The sequence below is a fragment of the Rhyacophila brunnea genome, unplaced genomic scaffold, assembly GCF_057557595.1.
Source record: "Rhyacophila brunnea isolate RB1 unplaced genomic scaffold, BYU_Rbru_1.0 scaffold_12, whole genome shotgun sequence".
NCBI lineage: Eukaryota > Metazoa > Arthropoda > Insecta > Trichoptera > Rhyacophilidae > Rhyacophila > Rhyacophila brunnea.
In genome coordinates this window covers 18,285,142-18,307,041 of record NW_028232774.1, presented here as the reverse complement: position 1 = coordinate 18,307,041, position 21,900 = coordinate 18,285,142, and the positions used below count along the sequence as shown (strand labels likewise).

At 31.4% G+C, this 21,900-nt stretch overlaps 1 protein-coding gene across 4 annotated transcripts in view; it reads left to right on the top strand.

Moving 5' to 3' along the window:
• The first annotated feature begins 10,847 nt into the window (after nucleotides 1-10,847).
• The window catches only part of blo (bloated), a 167,574-nt gene continuing 156,521 nt past the window's right edge, over nucleotides 10,848-21,900 (top strand). For 2 of the 4 annotated variants that reach the window (XM_085960894.1, XM_085960892.1), the window contains exons 1-2: nucleotides 10,848-11,009; nucleotides 11,228-11,370. The gene's annotated coding sequence lies outside the window, so the exon portion shown is untranslated. Of the gene's footprint in view, nucleotides 11,371-21,900 lie in introns of all 4 variants that reach the window. The other 2 variants (XM_085960893.1, XM_085960891.1) reach the window with 1 other exon arrangement.

Below are 21,900 nucleotides of genomic sequence, written 5' to 3'. Positions count from 1 at the left end.
AGATCGTTCATGTCATAACTCAAATAAAGTCACTTTACAAGTGACGAATTTATAGCACAGCCGAGGCGAGGAGGCATCGGGTTCAAAATTGTATTGAGCTTCTGAATTCCCGTGATCATTTTTGTCTGTGTTTCGCTTTATAGATTAAGCCCTACGAATAAAAAAAGACAGGAAGGAACATAATGTACAAATAGCGGCAATCTGAAAAGCCGGCAAATATGACCGACAATGCGTGATACACAAACATAAAATACACAAAATTACAAACACATACAAAGTTTACCGCACACGTACAGACCACGTGATATTTGTTTACGCAAAATCATCGCTTTCCAAGATGGCGAATTTGGTTGCCCTTTTTTATACTGCCATAAACCAGTATGTTCCTTCCTGTCTTTTTTTATTCGTTGGATTAGCCAAACATTTCTACACATGAAACACATACGGTATACATCCTTCAGTAGTACCTACCATGAGTAGATACTGCAAAAGCGACTCGCAGTTGTATTGGTTGGTATCATTTGCTATGAATTAATAGTAGTGCAGTGCTAAATAAAATAGTGCTTGATAGTGTTTTAAAAATCTTAACAAAGATTATCGATAGACAACAATCAAATTTACGGCATACTTACGATCTAATTTCACTACTCCCTATAAGTAAAACAGAAAATAAATTTCCCCATAATAACTCTGGAATTGGACTGACTAATCGTTTACATCTCATTTTAAGCCCAAATTTAAAAATAATATCGACATAATTCACTATATTTACGTTATCCAACATAATTGTAAGTAACACAATATTAACGAGAAAATTGAGAACTGTATGTAGAAGTATCAGAGCGCGATCCGACCTGGCGCGCTCCGGCTCCACTACATCACTCGTTTGCTAGAATTGAAACATGCATTGTAACAAGCAATACCGATACAACTGCAATCGATTTTGCTGTACCCACTATTTTTTCTATAGATAAATTTCAGCACCCATCATTAGAAACATGGATCCCAGTGGATATTTATTTTATATTGGCTACAGGTGATGTCGATGCAGAGCGAACGACATAGAAAATACTGACACGCCTTGCGTACACTTCGCGGGCAGCAGGTCGGTACTTATCATTATTGGTGCTGAATTCTCTCTAGAAGCGCAGCGGGTTTTATAACATAATATTATTATGTGTTTCAGACAGTGATTCCTATAGCTATGACGGTCGCGCCCAAAAAAAGCTCAACGCGCAGACAAGCAGGGAACCTATCACCGTCATAACAAAATCGCAGACGATGACGGTTTGATTCCAACGAAAATAAAATCTTATATTTTTGGCAAAATCAAATACTTTGTTGTTACGTAGATATTTTTAAAGATATTTTCAGATCTTTTTATACCTCTTAGTTATACTTTCTCTGAGCTTTGAGAATCAATTTCTTAGCGGATTAGCCGATTATTAGAGTAATAAGTACACTGGTACGACCACGTTTCAAACAGTCGAGATCGTGTGCTGACATTTCAATTTATGATATGCGCTTCGGATGCTGCTCGAGAGTCTGAAATTCTGCGTACAGCCACATAGATTCCACGGCGTACCCAAGTTCTCCAACGTCATGGAACAATACTACACAAGCGATTCACATTCTGCATAATATACGCAAGCCATCAACATACAGGAAGACATGGCGCGATCTTGTACTTGCCATGTGATCCGATATAGGAGACTGACAGGGTGAAGTAAGTATAAACGCAAGTAAGTAACTAGGTAGTTATATCTAATTATTGGGGGCGGTCCGGATCCCCATGATATCTTATAAGGAAGTTATTATTCGCATGTAAAATAATAATTTCAAAGCAATACGCAGGGAATACAAAAATACCTTCTGAGTGTGCCTGTCAGAGGAAATAATGTTCGAGTGTGAATGGGGTATACCAATGACATTAATATGGACGAAGCATCTGGGAATAAAAATGACACTCACTTTTTTGTCGGGTCTGCCGAATGGCATAATCTGTTCTAACGCCATTACAATAAAGGTGATATTGCTATAAATTCCCGATGCTTTTTGTTGGTCTGCCGGACGGTTCGGTTCGATCGGGTTCGCTCAAATGAACATTGACACTAGAAACACTGTTCTAATGCCATTACAATAAACGTGATATTGCTATTAATTCCCGATGCTTTTTGTTGGTCTGCCGGACGGTTCGGTTCGAACGGGTTCGCTCGAATGAACATTGACACTAGAAACACTGTTCTAACGCCATTACAATAAAGGTGATATTGCTATAAATTCCCGATGCATGATATCGCATAATGGAAATTGTGTGACGTCTACCTATACATGTGCGAATGTCACTATGCGTGAATTTACTTACTAGCTACTGTATTGAATGCGTTGTCCATTAATAATGTCATCGGGTATAATACGCTTAAACACGTGTTAAAATGTTTCAATGGTTATGTATGTATGCATATAATATGCATTAAAGTTTGTCACGTAAACAAAACGCGCATTTAATATTGGTAATAGGTCTTTGGCTGTTATAGTGTCTGGCTGTAATTTGTGTTAATACGGATAAAATTTAGGTAATCCTAAACTCTGACACCATAATGAATTTTAGATTAATTAAGTTTCTCAAATAATGCCTGGTAGGTATGTTATTTGTTTACTTTATTGGTCCAGCATGCCAAGAGCGGTTTTTTGTCCGTCACACAAATTCGTATCACACTTCTTTTGTGCGACGTTATAGAAATATAACAAATTCCGCGTCACATTTTTTTTCATATAAAACAAGTCCGGTTTCGCTCGGCGTTTGCTGTGGCAAGGTCACCGACTGATATTGGGAATATTGTTTTGCCTTTAAAACGATCGAACTTAAAAGCCTCGCTCGTTGATCTTATTATTGAATCAAGGGTGACTTTGCATTTTTATAAGTAGAACAATATTTGCAGATTGTTTTCTAATATATTATTTCTAAATGACACGTATTATATTATTAGGTTGGTACGGATACATATTATATCACCACTTTTATACATATTATCATATACTCTAAAATGTGTGGGTACCTACAATAATTTTAATAGTCCATGCATTGCGTGTCAAAAACTGAGTCAATTGTATCTAAATCCTTTCAAATTTATGTACCTTCTGGAAACATTTAATTTAGTACCGCATTGACCGCAAAAAACAATAATATACAACTAAACATCACATCATAAATTCAATTACAAACCAATAAACACAAACTTATAGGATGACCGCACCTGTACAGACTATGCGCTCGAAAGTCAGAACTCACGAGTGAAGTTATGACACCGCCGAGACCTGTATCCATGAGTAACTGGGAGCCAAGAGTGCGAGACTTCATCCACTCAAAATCAACTAAAGGTTAGTGCCCGGATTTCCCCAATTTATCTTACCTATCCTAGCAATCACTAAATTTTACAGTCCACTTCAATTATCGTTAGACACTTTTGCGGGAGTTTTGATACTTTTTATGAATTTTTGGATTATTTATATGAATTTTCACTTTGCCACCTCGCATTTTTGTGGCGGTTAAAAAGTCGAACGATGAATACTTTTTCCAATTATAACTCTTTTATGGAAAAAAATAGTTAAATTTGTAATAAAAATAGTAAAATAAAATAGAGAAAAATTCCTATAAATTAATTACATTCTAATATAATATGTTTTCATTAGGTGAGTAGTTCAGGCGCAGAAACAAAACAAATATTTGAATCCATTGTCAATCCTCATCATAATATCATGGGTTGATTTCGTGTTTACTTGTAGATGGCATTATTTACACTTGATTATAATATAATAGTTGTTAGCGAAGGTACTCTTTCAAGCATTTATTACCTCAAACAGGAAAAGAATAATTCATACAGCAAACTTTTCCTCCTTATATTATGTGGATATAGTGGAGAGGAAATGGGATATTTTACTGGTATTTAGATAATCTCTGAAAAGTAATAATATATAATATGAAGTGCTTTTTCCTTGATACGAAAGTAATTTATTAAAATAGCAAAAAAATAATCCATCCACATATAACTCTAAACTAAAGTCTAAAACAACCATTCCATACTAACGACAGTATTTTAATAAGAGTAAGTTATATATTTTATGATATAACTATTTGGTATGGCTGTCGTTGATCTGTTTATAAGACAGTGTGTATACTAATTTTAAAACAAAATATCGTCGCTTAAGAAACAACACCGCGGAAGTCAATTAATTAAAATTTTCAGGGGAAACAAAAAACGTCTCAAGAAATTGAAAATTGATACCTTTTAACTTATTTTTTTTTATGTTTAGTTAAAAAAAATCATTTTTTCATTCAAAAAGAATTTTTCCATAGAAGGAACACGGTGTAGAATTTTTTTATCTACCGAATGTTATTCAAAACTCAAAACCGCCAAATATGGACTTACGCGGTGTTGTTTCTTAAACGACGATATTTACATTGGACTCAGTAAAGTTCTTGTCTGCTTTAGAATAATTCTTCATATTATTCAGAAATTGTGTATTGTCATAGCGAATTATTTTAATGTTTCTAGTATTTGTTTGTTACTGGAAAACCAGTAAGATTAATAATATAAACTAAAATAGTAAGCAATAAGTTTTTTTTCGACCATGTCCGATCCTAATAATATCATAGGGCCTCCACAGAGTAGAGGTTTGTATTAACAGATTTTATTTTTACGAGAAATGGATGTCAGGCACTTGCTCAACCTATTAGGTCCATACCCTGACTCTCACACAAATTGAAAAACAATATGTGTACTTGCTAGACCCAGGATTCGAACCTGGAACCCACAGTGTGATAGTCCAACGATTAAGCCACGCGGCCACCGTGGGCATTAGACAATAAGTAGGCAAGTAAATACTATGTTATTATTTTTAATAAAGGTTATGCCTGGTTTACATAAAGCTTCGTAAGTGATTTGGTATATAAATTTAATAAAGGTTTTAGCATTGATTCATAATTTTAATGGGTAGTTAAATATATTATTCACAGTAATTCTTTAACTATGGAGTAGTTATAAGTTGACAGCACAAGTTATTGGTCAACTAACCCTATAAGTTTTCTAGTGAATATTCGTTTATCTCACATGCTTTTAAAAATACTAGGTACCACCTCAGTGGCGCACCCAGGATTTATTATTGGGGGGGGGCCGAAGGAGGAGAATGGAAATTAGTCCCATAGGCTCTTTTTCTTCTTCATATAAATATTTTTACATAATTTCACAATACACGGCGATATATTTGTACAGTTTCTCCTAGTTTTTATTAAATTGGAGGCATGTGGCGGTAACCGTTGAGCGTGTCATCAGCGACTGGCGGATTGGAAGTGAACAGCGACCATGCTGGACATGTGTACCTAGTATGCTTAAACATTACTTAAATAATATCGGTTGTGCTACCCGCTTGGTCTAGAGCAGTGTTTCCCAAAGTGTGGTACGCATACCCCCTGGGGTACGGGAAGAGTTTGGTGGGGGTACGCGCTGCACCGGGTTATGGCTACGCCTGGTGCAACAAGCATTAATACAACATCCATGCTAGAAGGTTTATCGCATGCGGAAGAAGAGCAATTGTTGGAATTATTAGCTTCAGACGGATTCTTGCAAAATAAATATAAGGAGTGTACTTGAACATCATTTAGGTTGCAAATGCAACATGTGTATCCAGTTTTAACAGAGAAATTCCTGAAATACATTGCCTTTTTCAACTTTATATCTATGTGAAGTTGCTTTTTCAGCATTTGTAGACATTAAGTCAAAAAAAGGAACAGCCTTTGGGTGTGGAACCGCATCTCAGATTAAAATTAATAACCAGGGAACCAAATTATGATGATCTGTCGTTTCAACATAAATAATTTCATCCTTCTCATGGTTTATAATGAATGTTATTTTTTATAATATAACTTTTATTTATATTTTATTATGAATGAATTTTATTTTTCTTTTATTATTATTTTGTTTATGTACTACAAAAGGAATATATTTTGATTGTTATTAAAGTACTTATATGCATTTTTCATTGACGAGGAGTACTCAGTGTTACGAAAAATATAGAAGGGGTACACAGATGTCGAAAGTTTGGGGAACACTGGTCTAGAGAGCTACAATATTTATGCCGAATTCCACCGAAAAAATGTTCTTTTGATTTAAACCACCACCGTAGTGGGTGTAGTCGTTCTTTTCGCCGAATGTTTATCGCAGATTTTTGGTTTTTTAATATTAAGGTTTCAACATATTAATTGAAAATGGACAAAAAAAGTATTGTTGCTTTTAAATTATACACAACCTACTCAATACAACACAGCCAAATATCTCGTTTATCGGTCTTTTGTATATTGCACTCGGTGTACCTACACTATGGCCCCCACATCCTGAAACGGGCCCTCAGGCTAGGGCAGTGGTCGGCAAACTGCGGCTCTTTGGCCCCTTGAGTGCGGCTCTGCCACAGATGCTCTCTGCCATATTTGACATGGCTAAAAAGAAGAAGCAAAGAAAATGGAAGAGGATAACCGTAAATGTAATGTTGAATAGACCGAGACTTTGCGTTTATTCAAAACTTAAATGGCTTACCGACCTTTATTTATGTGTCGGGAAAAATTAGCGCATTCAAATTTAGAGAGATACTGCAACTAAAAACTCGTAATTTTGCGCTAAATATTCTGTTGATGATGCAAGGAAGAAAGCAGCTGAGGAGAAGAGTCAAGAAAAATAAAGTTCTGTATTTAATTAGGTACTGAATAAAATCTTTCAACAATGTTAATATTGCAAGTTTTGTGGTTAGTAAAAAGATTTCCAAGAGAGGAAATCAAGAGTAAATTGAGAAATCGATTTATTGATGAGAACCTGGAATCGTGATTAAAATTAAATCAACAACATACGAACCTGACTTACCCAAACTTTACAAGGAGATGCAAGGCCATTATTCACATTGAGTTTGTCAGTTATTGTCATGATTCAATTTTATGGATACCTGACTTACAATTTAATTTTTATTAATAAATAAGATCATTATTACGTATGATATTCAGTTTTATTCAGTGTACCTACCTATAATTTAATTAGGACTTAAAACTTCAACAGTCAACAGAAATTTGGCTCTCAAAAGAAATCTCAATCGTTGTACTGTTGATATTTGGCTCTATTGACTAATGAGTTTGCCGACCACTGGGCTAGGGTATTTAACGGGCCCGCTATCCACTGCTTAGATTAAAGACAGTGTGAAACACTACATTAACGTTTTTCAAATTGTGTTTTAGTTCAAATTGAGGGTACTTATACAGTGAATTATTGTCGATTTTCAATACATCTACTTTAATAATGGAGCTGTCGAGTATCGACACATAATAATCTGAAAATATATTGGACAATTATATAATTTAAAATGCTTATAGTCATGAAGTGTAATAGCGCCTTTTACCACCATTTACTATAAAAGATAATTTATGATGTGTGTTTATCTCGCTTATCTGGTCAACCCGACACGCCAGCCCCCCACAGCCCGGGCCCCCGGGTTAGATCCCTGTCAACCCTCTCCAGCCATCACCTACAGCACTCCAGAATTCGGGTGGACACCGAGAATTTCATTAGGGAACGGGTTTCTAAAAAAACCTGACATCAGTGTTTCGAAATTTTTGTGTTAGACATTAAAATCTAAGAAATTTTACTAAAAAGGGTGCTGGAGAATTACAAATCATTTTTTGCCGTGTTGTTTGTCTAGGCCCAAGGTATAGTTTATTGGCTTTCGATTTCAATGTGTAAAATCATTCTGATGATTTTCATATTTTGGGGGGGGGGGCAAGGCCCCCTGGCCCCCCCCTGGGTGCGCCACTGTACCACCTATATAATTTTAAGGAATGAAAACGCCCAACGTAACCTGATGAACTGGACTGTACACTGTAGAGTAGGTATATCAAACCTTAAATAGGCTGTGATTTAATATCCAGTACCAAAACTAGAAGTTAACTACCACATTATACAATTATTATCATTCTTGAATTCGAATAAACGTCATGTTTCATTTGGTTGAGGACAATTATTAAATAATTAAGTACACTATTAATTGTCTTCACAAAAAATACTCAATATCCAATTCGTTGTGGATATTATAAGTTTTAGTCTTATTTTGGGCACTCATTTCACTAATCGTCATATTATTTTCCTACTCCACGAAGAGCCTATTGCGTGATGGTGATGGGAGCTACGCCTCAGTTTAAATCGTGGGGATTTACATCTTATCTTTCTATCACTCTACTGTGAGATCAAACAGGCGTCCTTACGGTTAATTTAAAAACGAATTTTTCATGAACTGGTTAAGGGAAAAATGGGAATGGTTAGTGCTCCTCCTTCAAAATCTCATTGAAATCATAATATTATATTACAACAGCATGTACAGGTACACGCATTTAACGTATTTACAATTCAATTCATATAATCTTACAATGCGATCGACACGTTGGATATGCCTGGTGTACAATGTGTATATGTCTTTTAGATAACTTTACTATCTAAACGTTTTTTCAATCAATACTTATATGGCGTACTTCCCCTAAGTCGAATATGAATTTGTGGTACAAATGGCAAACACGCTGTTATTTAAATCGTATTACCTCTTCCCATTCATAATTGATGAAATATATATAAATATTATTGAATAATAATTATTAGGTAACAATCAATAGTTTTTAATAACACTAATCTAATATGGGAATAATAAATTGGGTTATCTACTTTACAATTCTGAATTATTTTCTTTGTTTCAATTTGCCCTTTCCAAAATAATAGTGGTATTGTTATTTAAATGGCTTTATTTTTGACAGAGTTTATACTATTGAAAGGTATAATATTTTATTTTACAGGTGGAAAAATTATCTTCGACTTATTGGAATCCAGCAGGAAACAAATTGGATTACAGAAGATTATAAGGTCCGAACATTTACGGCGTATATGAAGCGGTTTGCGAACAAAATCGATGGCATTATCAATGTATCCATAGGCAATATCTAGAAATAGAGTAACCATAATGCGGACCACACTAAACAAATCATTTTAATATTAGAACGTGCTCAGTTTGTTTAAAATACGTAGGTACTCTATCTAAATTCTATATCTACAGGATTTACAATTTGTCAGATAAAACCGATACGATTAAAGACACAAGATACACGACACTGCACTTAACATATTGCGACTACGCAAGTTTCACTTATCCGATTACAATCTCAAATTTAAAAAAAAAATACTATTGGAGATTCTAATCGGATGCATTTGGAATAAATTAATAGTGTGTGTCGAGCCCTAAGTTATCAGGGAAAAATTAGAATGTTTAATACTTTGGACGCTGAAGACGCACCTGGCGCGTAATGACCAGGCGGCCGATCGATGTAATTAACGTGCATACTAAAGGTGGTAATTAAAAAATCATTATATTATATAATCAGCGAATGTGTTAATGAAATTAATGAGAATGTTATATCATTATGGCCATTGATAACAATGAATCAATCATCCAAATTGTATACATAAACATAATGATATCCAGATACCAAAGAGCATTATGTAATTTTTTAACCGTCTCATTAGGTTTTATCGATATACTAAAAACTACTTACCATAAGAGACTTAATTATTGAGGTATTTTTTGAATTTATTCATTACTTACTTATAGGGTACCAAGTCAAAAGTATACGAGTACCTACGTAATTTTGGCAAAAACAGATTACTTATGGAAATAGATTTTTACAAATTGCAGCATCTCAAAATTTCAGCCAGTAAAAATATCTGCGACGATGTTGCCATATTGCCGATAATAATAATTGTTTGTGCACCATTTTGGTTTAGTACTTTAGTACATCCTTGGATGCGTAATTCTACTGAATTATTGATTCTATAATATGGATTTAAAAAAAAACTTGCTAATTTGAGGTATGGACTGATTTGGTGCCTCTCCCACGTAAAAAAAACCATAAAGTCTAACTACCAAGTAACATATTAAAAATATTAACGTATCTGTATCTTAGAATCACATCCTCAAATTGAAAATAAATATTATTGAAGATAGTGATGCTTCATAATAGTAGTGGTTATTTTTTTTAATGTTACCTGCCTCTGTGTTGCGGGAATTTTGTTATAGCATTTGTAGGGCTTGAAATGGACCTTAGCGCACCGGAGCGCCGTTCCTGTTCGGGAAATCGGTAAAATTATCGCTCCGTCTCGTGGAAAAAATAATTTGACCATCTGAACTAGATAGGCCATATAATAAAAAATCTAACACACTTATTTTTATGAAATAAACATAAAATTTGATAACTATGTAAATATCTTCAGAAAACTGTCAAGCACTCCGGTTCATAGAATCTTAATAATAGTTATATTTTATACTCAATATGTGAGAAATACGCATATCTTAAGGATTTTGGTATAATTTATTAATTGAATGACTGGTTTAAATTGTTTAGAACCCCCCTTTTAAATCTTCACGTCATGTGCAACAAAGAAAATTCCCGCTGTATAATAAGAGGGAGGAAAAAAGCAAAATCATTTAAAAATACATTCCGACATTATTTATTCGAAAAAGTATGTGAAATGAAGTCAGTCAGAGGGCTTCAAACTTTTAAATGAGCACAATCTATCATTACTTCTGGAAAATTTTCGTGGCTATCATGGAATGATAATTTTTCTCTAGTCAAGAAGTTTGATTCGACTGTAAACATTTGTTTGCACGAATGGAAATTGTTCCAATATAGTTAGAAGTCATTGTAATCCTAGCAAGAACTAGTATTCTAACATTTAATAAACGGTGTGCACATCTTCTATACAAAGCCATTCATTTCAGTCGGCCATAATACTCCGTGCGGGAAGGACGCGCTCTCGTCCGCCATTCAAAACATTTAAAAAAAGAAACAATCGAAACAAAGTTTTTATCCCGGTCGTTCCAAATTCGAATGTGACATTTGACAGCTACATTCCCGCGTGATTAATTCTAGTGTGCAGGTGATAAAAATAGCAAAGAATTGGATTTCTGTGTATTTTTTTAATTGGATGTTTTTATGTTGATATCTTCGTATTGTTTCTTTATTTAATAAAAATAGGCGGGCTAGGTTTAGAAGCGAAAGGATGCCCAGTCGTTAGATAAATCTTTGAAATAATTGAGTCTGCCGCAAATCTCTTAAGAATGTGTTAATGTGTTCGTGTTGTATAATATTTTCCAGTGTGCATGTGTTCGAAATTTAAAAATCCTAGTTCGCTTATGTTAGGGCTGTGAAACATTGATAAAAAATATTTTGCGAACGCCGAAAGTTGAAACGACTTTTTAATTGTTTTTTTTACATCTGCTGAGGATAACCAAAACAATGTGAGTAGTAATTTTTACATTCCTCCGGAACCAATATTAAATTAGATTGGTACTTACCCTAATTGTAAGTATTCAATAAACATTTTATTTAAGATCCTTCTCAATTCATAATATTAATTTGCTTACATTTGGCGCATTCTAATTGAAACAAAACTATTTGATATACCTACCTATAGGTACAATTTGTTAAAAGTAAATTGGTGTTCAATTTATAATTATTTCTTACGAAAATATATTTTAGTTTTTAAGCTAAATGCGAATCAGTATTCTCGAAAAACGAAATTACCACTTCACATGCGAGAAAATATAATGTGTTGTGGGTCCTGCTGTTTGGTAGGAAAATATAAAATTAGTATATTAAATACTCATATAATTTATTTAGGAACTCATATGTCAGTGCGTAATGAAAATGACAGCAACACTACATTCATTTATTTTGAAAATCCGTCATCGAGTATTTAATAGAAATAATATTTTTCAAAATTGGAATATCTGGAGTGATAAAAATATCACATACGATTTTAATATACTTGTAGTAGGTACCTATTAACCTTGTTATTTGACAGCCAAGTGTTTTTTAGATTAATTTATAACAAAATATTGTTGTGACAATCTTAGTAAAACATCTGAATAAACACCTTTCTTGGAAAAATAACTGCCTACTCAGCTATTCATATTTTTAACGATTTGCATAATAATTTGTCAATGATCGTGATAATTTTCAATGCACCTACCTACACAATTTCAAATGGCTCGTGAGACATGGCTGAAAGAATAGAATTATTAAGATATTTATATTATCGTTTTACAATAGTTTGCGCAATATTGGTTATAATACCTATAAGGAATAGGAATATATTAAATTGAATGTTGTGCATTTGAATTTAGTATATACATGTATAACTTCTTCATTGATCTAAAAAATAGGCACCTACATTTTAAATAAAGAATACTATATTCTTAAATCTCGTGCACAATTTAGATTTTAGAATGAAAACAATGTACTGTTTAATATCTCATTATTTGTTGCTTAAATCATTAAGCTTAAACAATCGTTTCGACACATTGGCATGCACCCTTGACCTTTCAAAACGAGTTTTATTATATTTTAATGACTTAATTGTTTTATATTTTGTAAATTTATTAAGTATTATTTTATTATGTAGGCACTAATGACCAAGAATAGTTTCTATTATTTTCTGTTCGCAAAGGAGCAGAAGATGCTATTTAAATAATAATAATCATTTTGTATAAAATGATTGATAATAATATTTTTGTTTAAGTTGGTTTAATAAAATAACATTAAAATGTATTTTAACATACACGATATTTTAGGAATTTAGATATTTCTTCAAATATTGTGTTTTGTGAATATCGTGAATATATTGATTTAATTCATAATACATAATTCAGGTTTAATTAACATGATAGGTCAGTAATAGGTATAATATTTTGCAATAAAAATAGCTATAAAGTTGGTATAGTATTAAAATAGGTAGTATGTGTGGCTAATTTGCATTATTGCATAACCCTAACATAAAAGTTAGACAAGGACAGGCTTGTGTTCTAGAAGAGAGAGGTTTTTTTTGAAAATCGAATATCGAACATGCCGATGCGTGTTGCCAGTTTACTGAGATGCGTTCCTTGATTTTAAATACTATGGGATCAGCTGGCTATTGTGAGATGAATAATAATAACCATTAGTACCTATAATAAAAAATAGCAATGGGTGATGTAATGTCATGCACATTTTATTATCAGTATCACCATTTTTAATGATGTACCAGTTCTGCCAAAACTGGATTTCTGTCTAGAAAAACATTTTTAATTTGTCACTAATTTGAAATTGATATTTTCATTTCTTCTGTAAATGTATTTTTTTATCATTTTGTTTCTTTATTTTGTACTTATTGTAAATGTGTATATAAGTAACCATAACGTGGAGTGTATGAATCTCTGTAGACTGTTTTTTTAACAATCCACTGGGTTCATACTCTTCATATAAATATACTTGTAAATTTGGGATTCAAGCCCACGAGTCACAAATTCGAGGGAGTTATGTTCATTACTCCACTGCTGGCGCATATATGCGTATTGTAACTGTTGATATACCTACCAGACACGTAAAATTAAAAAAAAAATGCGTCCTCTTTGAGATCACGTTTAAAATCTGAACTTTTTAAATGATCGCTCAATTACAATAAAAAAAAAGTTTGCTGTATGTATTTCACATGTAAATAATTACCTAGCAATTTTGTTGAATGTTTCACATTTTCATATTATCGCTGTGTACATTCGCCAGAATATATAGATCCATTATCTATACGTAAACCTGCTATAATAAAATATAAGCCTGCTTCAGAAAGGTTTTTGGTGTTATATATTATTACCTTATTAATAAATTTATTCGTGAAAAATGAATATCTTATGTTAGATCTTCATCTTTGTATACTGTGCAGATATATTTAAGCATTATGGAAATAAATAATAATAAAGAAAAAATACAGACAGCACGATAGAGCACAGTTTCGTCATCGTTCCAAATTCAAATTCGAATTTGAATAATAGACAATTTTGATATTACTTTTTTATATTTCAAAGGTTGTCGAGTTGAATATTTAACAGACGTTGAGGACGTAATTTAAAAGTCGTCAGATTTCAGATATGTGTATTTTATATGGTAATTTAGTTTTAAATCTATAGAATTGCTTAAAATCAGGGATACTTATATGTTTTACGAACATAAATAAGCGTTTTCAGTAAGTTTAAACATGAAACATTTATTTAATATATGTGTAACATAAAAATGAAATCTTGCTCACCGATCTACGTAGACAAAAAAATATAAATTGTCTCACAAATACCACAGCCATAAATATTTATAGAATACCTACATGCTGAAAATATAAAAAGAGGATTCATATTGTTACGGAAGCTGTAAATATCATGATAATATATATTTAAATCATAATATATTATTATGATGATATTAACTCACTTGCATACTATTATTTAGTGTATTTTCAAACGTTGAACTAATACGACGCGATACACATTGTGTCCCGTTGAGGTTTTGTGTACTGTTTTATGTGTAAGTAGACACTCTATGGGTATAAATAATAAAGAAGTCTACATGATGACTACAATAATTACTAATTAGGTATTCAAAGTCACGATATTTAAATAGGTTATTATAAGTGATATAATATTTTGTGTGTTTATAATTATTACGTACTTACTAATTGTAAAAAAACTTTTGTATACAAATGTACTATTTACTTACCTTATCGTTAGATATATACATTTATATTGACTATAATACTATCTAGCTGTATTATATTACTAATTAAATTTTAAAAGTTCCGAAATTATACAATATATAATGTTATATTATATTGATGCCTGCAGGTAATAAAATGTTACGCAAGCTTTTGATAAACATTATGGAAAATGTTATGAAATGATGCATAATTTGATAGCAAACATAATAGTTTATCTATAATAGGTAACTCCTTTCGTAAATATCTATCTACCATTGTCTATTATCAATGTTTTTTTCTTCAATTTTGGCAACACTGTACTTAATTGTAATTTTATACTTTTCCCGCCTATTAAACCAAACATATTTATTATATTTCGTTCCCAATAAATACGTTTCGGCACCGATCGTTTTGCAAACATTCTAAAATATAAACCGACGCCATTACGAAATGTTAATACAATAAATTTAATATGGGGGCTCAGCAGATATTTTTTTTATCTCGTTAGGTAGTTGAGACATAGATACTTATTGCAAAAAAAGGCGATCGAAAATTATTTAATTTGATAAAGAGAACAATTTTGTGTTCGACTATACAATGAAATGGTTACATAGCATACTAAACATGGCTTAGTAGTAAGTTAATCATTGGTGTTGTGGAGAACTACATCGATTGTCCTATAACGTAGCTATAATAAAGTACTTGCATATTTTTTTCTTATTATTCTTGTTGTACACCGTTGAGTTTGGGCTTTAATTCCCAACTGTCTTTGCATATTTTGGAAAAAAAATTGGGAAGATGATTTTCAGCAGGTTTTTTTGTGTAACATGATATCTGGGATCCGAGTTTCCCTCATCCTTTCGACGTGTGTCTTCCAGAATTTATTTCATTGTTTACCCATTTAACCACAACTAGTTTCACAAAATTCTTAGCTCTTTTCAGTTTTAATTGATTTCTGAGAGTGTCCTCATATCTAGGATTCGCAACATACATACATTTAGTCTAGACTGCCTGCTCTAGGTTCGGTCCCTGAACTGATCATGGTAATTACGATCCTCAGTAATGCGGCACGACCGCGAAGAATATTAAATAGCTGAACTGGTGATAACAACGTGATAATATATATATATATATATATCAATAAATACATGCTCATTTTGAATTGTCGCCTTTTCGGATATAGTTTAGTTAATATATTTAACGTAAATAATGATTTTGTACAATATATTATTATATCCACAAATTTGCATTGATAAAAACTTAACACGTTGTAAATAATATTATCTACATGTTTTATCTTATAGTCAATTTGTTGAATATTAATATTGTCTTAGGATATGGTAATGTTTCCTTGATATGAAAACAAGCGACATATTATTATGTTAATACTCAAACTTGAAAAACGTGAATAAAAGTGTTCATTAGAAGACATCATGTACTTAATCACCATGGATTAAATCTATGACACTTAGGTACATACATGATTGATAAGAGTAAATTAATAGTAACTAAAAGTACTTAGCTATATATTATTATTGTACAATAGTAATTGATATGCTGAGTTAAAGTAGTACCTAAAATTAAAAATTAGTTAGAAGCAGTTTTCACATCACCATATTACAATATTAAATATGATTCAAACTTGCTTACGTGCATTGTATGACAAGAAACTTTTGTTCCTCACATTGGATTACACTTCAAGCAGCGGCGATTTTATTTGACGTAGACGATGCAATAGATTTGTCAGAAGATTTTAAAGGGGTCTTCAGTTCAAACCAGTGATACAATTATTAAATTATACTAATATCCTTAATGTTATTTTAATGTGATCAGTCAGTGTGTCTGGCCTCTACGTCACTTAACACGACGCAGACTCGCATATAGGTAAATATATATTTTTGGCCATGTCCGATCCTTAGATGAATACATGGGCCTCCACAGAGTGAGGGTTTTACGAGAAATAGTACGTCCATACTCTGACTCAGTAATCGAACCTGGGACTCACACATTATACGCCGACACGTTGCCACTTTGTCATTGTGGTCGTATGCTACATACCAGTAGCGTGATATTACTTTTCAGATGACCACGCTCTTCCTCATAAGTGTTTTTTTTCATGAGAATCCTTATTTCGTTCGTATAAACGTACCTATTGGAAAAACCCGTCGCACCTGAACTAAGCCATAGGTATTATATTTAGGAAACTATTGATGATACAAATTAACAAAAATAATTACGGATGCTAAAAGGATTTGATGTTTTCAATTTAAAATATAATTAAGGAATGCTGGTCGAACATTGGATAATCTATTTATGTATACATAAACAAGAAATATAAGTATTTCTACAGATTTTAAGCAATCGAATACATTACGGAAACTACCTACATACTGAGCAAATTAATCATTTGTGTTGAAAATGTCAAATTTAATTTTGAGTTCAGGAACGAATAAAGAGCATTTTTGTTTTTGCATATTTATTAATAATGGCATTGGCGAAAACCCGATATATTAATATTATGTGCTTTCACCTGTAAGCTTATGTATTTATATCTGCGTGAGTCTGTTGAGAATAAATCTCAGAGCATATGCGAGTATTTTGTCACAATTAAATCCTAAATGGGAAATGACTTGCAGTTTATTTAACAACTGCATAGATGGGTAGAAAAAAAACGTAAGTGCCAGTCCACTGCCTTCTAGAGATACAAGGCAGTGGCCAGGACGATCATCCGAAATTCTATTAGAATCTCCAACTGAACAAAAAAATTACAATTGTACATTCTAATCGGATGCATTTGGAATCGAGTAAGACCTGCGTGAGCGCACGTTAACTGCAGTGTCGTATGTATGAGCCCTAAGTTAACATAAACAGGGTGTATCACTACGTTTACATATTGTGCACTAACGGTACCTTGAGTTATAAAAAAAAATCAGGAGAAAAGCTTAATTAGCGTTAGCAACCTCTTTCTTCATTTTCACTTTTATATTACGCGGAGACTCAAAGCGCTGACATGTTTGAAGCCCGCCATACGAAAACTACGTCTGATTATTACAAATACAACAATATATTTTTACACGATGACCGATTTACAGTGATTGAGTTTTACAGTCAGACTGTAAACAATGTGCATCTTACCAAGTTTTTCCGATGAAGGAATAGAATAAATTCACATAAAAAGGTTTTATTTGCCATCGTTGATCTAAGTACCTACATTTTTTGACGAATTATATAATAATCATAGTTTTTATTATCTCATTCCGCAAAAACGACATCAAGAAGTTTTCCTAATGTCATTTTTATTTCGAGTGGGGCTATGTAATTTTTGCTATCACGATGTTTTGTTATATGACAATAATTTTCATCGCATAAAAAACGTTTATCGATAATAATATCCTGTGGTGTCTAAAAAAAAAGACAATATTCTTAGAAATGCTTCTATAAATTCACAAAAGTCACCATTAATCTCGAATTATACATAAAATATCGACGAAGATGTTTCCAATACATGTAATCAACGAAAGCATGCAGTCATAGATATTTAAAATTGAAAAATATAACGCTTTTTTTCAACACACGTTCTTCTAATGCATAATTTATTCAAAATATTTCGTAAAGTTTTACTGTGTTGAATAAGTTAACTGTTTTTTGTCTACATAACTTTGAACAAAATACTATTTATTTTTTTAATATTATGTTAACGTTTTCCTAATGTATATTATTTACGAAACAATGCTAAACATTTAGAGGTATATACTATAAGCAATGGTCTAGTAATATTGCATTTTATATTATTCACAATCAATAATGTTTATTGAAAAATTCCATCATTATGTATTTAACATAATCGACGATAATATATTTTATCACAGCATAACATGTTAGCTGTAAAATTTATTTTTTATCAGTCGGCAATGTCTTTATAATATGATCATTATTTAATTGAGTTATTATATTATGTAGAATTATAAATTGTTTTATTTTAATTTTAATTATATTTATTACCACACAATGTTGTGTAGATAATTAATATAGCAATGAAATACCATAACCTTCTTAATATATTATACCCAAAATATTGTCTGAGAAATCGGCATGTTATATAATTTTAACCAAATACATACTATATTAATTTTCTTATTTAATAGATAAGTAAAAACAACTAATATCTTTAATAAAAATAAACATTTGAAAAATAAAATAATGATAGTAAATACGCCATTGTCATAGATGGGGATTTTTATTTGCTCATTGGATCGATGTCGTATAACTGTAATAAAATTTCATATACTTACTTAATTTATATTGAATCTTGAGCAATTTTAGTTGACACTGATATGATAAGTGAAGGAAATGCCCTGCTCTACCTTGTTTATTATCTTGGAAAGTAGATCCACAATACCCATATTTTTTACATCTATTTGTGGAAAAAGACCACGAACAATCGATTGACGAGGATTTAAGATGGATAGCATCGCTAACAAAAGCTTTTTTTTTAGAATTCCATTTATGCGGACCCCGTGTTTGAAGTACTGAATTAAGTACGAAATTTTTATATCACCGCTTCATATAATATGTGTAGGTACCTACCAAATTTCAAGTGTTAGCTTAAAAGAAAAATACACGAAATAGCCGTTGACAATTACAATATAAATATAATAATTTTATTAAGTACGTACATATAAAGTAAGCCAAGTGATGCTAATAGTATATTATAATAATACAAATATATAGGTAGGTAGTAGGTACTGTATACTCTATAGAATTATTATCTTGTTTGCGCGAGTATTTTCAATTCCATGGAACAATCATTATTAAATCTTAGTGGTTTAATTTACATATATTATTATACATACCTACCTACATACAAATTTATGTAATCAACAAAATAAACTATGGGAAACAATAATTTAAATAATTTTATGGATCTTTCTTTTATTTTAATTCTTTAATAAAGAATATTTAAATTTCTTAAGGGCGGACATGCTCAGCGTGGGTCCAAATGGAGCTTTTTTTCTATTTTCAAAGCATGATCCTGGACATAGCTTAAACATTGTAGATACTATATTTATATAATTTTGAAGCCTTATTATCCTTTATATTTATTTGAAACATTTAATGACTGCATAAAGTATTTTTATTACATAAAATAGTATTCTTTTAAACCTCTCGCTTTAATGTTTTAGAATATAGTCATATTTCAGTACATAAATGTACAGTGGTGTTAAGATTTTTTACATTTATTAATTTTTAAACGCATTTATAAAATCATCAGTATAATTTATATCGACATTATTATAATGAAATATTTACAATAAAAAATATATTGATAATCTCTGTGATCCCAAATTTGACAAGAATTAGGCATTTTATTATTCAAAAAATGGGCAAGATTAACACATTTGAAGATAATTCTAAAGATACTCATTATAAGCTATGTTTTTGACCATTCAAGTGTGATAAACATCCTACGAATAATGATTGCTTTATAATAATTATTGACCTAAGAACAAGGTAGTGTTTTTTTTGAAATACGCCATTTATTTTGGCATTCCCCAGTGGTTAAGCTACAACATACGGCTGTAGCCATAAATAAACAAACTATAATCGAAGTAGGGAGTAAAATGATGTTAACGCGCGTATTTGAACATGTACCGTTTAAAAAAAATAGTTTCGGTTAGGTATATATAGGTAGGTAATATTTTACTACGTTTTTATTAGCTCGTATTCTTATTTGTCCGGTACAGATTTTTTCTTATGCAGTACAAATTTTTTCTTGTTTGTCCAAGATTTTTAACTAACTTGCCGACTAGCTAGACATTTGAAACTTTTAGAATATATCAGAATACGACGACAATGCATTTTTTAAATACTTTTGGGCTTTGGCCATATTTAAGCAGAATTGAATTCATTTTCAGTTAATTCTGTTTTGTATGTTTCGGAAAAAAATCGTTAAAAGTAACATTTACTACTCACTATTATTGGTTGCTAAGTGGGTCCTAGAAACTAAATTATTAATATATACGTGCGGTACTATGGAAATCAATATGAAATGTCAAAATGACATTTCAGTATACTATAATATTTATTCAGTATTTCTATCAAGTGCAATAAAAAGTTTTTATTAATACATAGAATTGTCAAGTCTATAATATGATTCCACAGAAAATTTAAAAACGTGGTGTATAAAAAGTTCTTTTTATCTTGTACTTAATTATTTGGATATTAGCTTAGACTTGAATAGACTCATCAGTGCGAAGAACGTTTCATTTTCCAGTTTTCAGTCTGCTGGCAAGTTCGACGTTCATCTAGTTCTTTTAGGAGATCTTGGTTTCCAAGTACTTAAAAACGGAAATGCTCTCGAATGTCAAGGAATCGTCTATTCTTCCTCGATAATTTTAAGTATATATTGCATCTAAAACGTTCGGTGAGACATTTATCTAATTCATTGTTCCCCGTGATATTTATTATTATTATTATGAATATTAAAACACACTTATTACTGAAATACTAAAAAAATATTAAATAACGTCCATAAAATTAGACCCATTTCCTGCCATAATGTACATACACAGGTATTTAATTATTATTTGATGAATATTAACATAATAATCAAATAAACACGAATTCAATGAATTACTTAACTGTTAAGCTGATTACTTCAATAACCTTTTTAACCTTGTATTTGATTCACGTTTTTACTTTTAATCTGCCGTTTCCGCCTCTTTGCATTAATCATCTGTTATGCCCAGTACTTAAGCTACCCTTTAAAGCACAATTCAATAATAATATAGTGTACTGGATGAGACAAGTGTTTTCTTTTACGCATATATATATATATATATATATATATATATATATATATATATATATAAACGTATGCCTTCAATAAATAATATTCTATCAAAGAGTGACAAATCATACAAATTTAATAATATTCTTTTCATTTTAAGTTATATGACGTATTGGGAAAACAAGTTAAGTAAGTTATTCAATTATTTATTTAGTTACGTATTCACTAAACTTACAACATCCCAGTAGGTACCTATTTTTACTAGTATACCTCACATTATAATTGAAAAGTTTACCTTCACATTCAAATGTTTTTATATTATTTTCTGAGCTACCAATTATTTTTTTTTTAATTTAGGAATCGTTTATTGTTTATATAGGGTGGCTTTTTAAATCCTAACTGCTAATTGAAAGTTTCCGTGCAGTACAAAAAGGTTATTTAATAGTGTGTAGTAATTTTAACTAAAGAAAAGTTTAACCA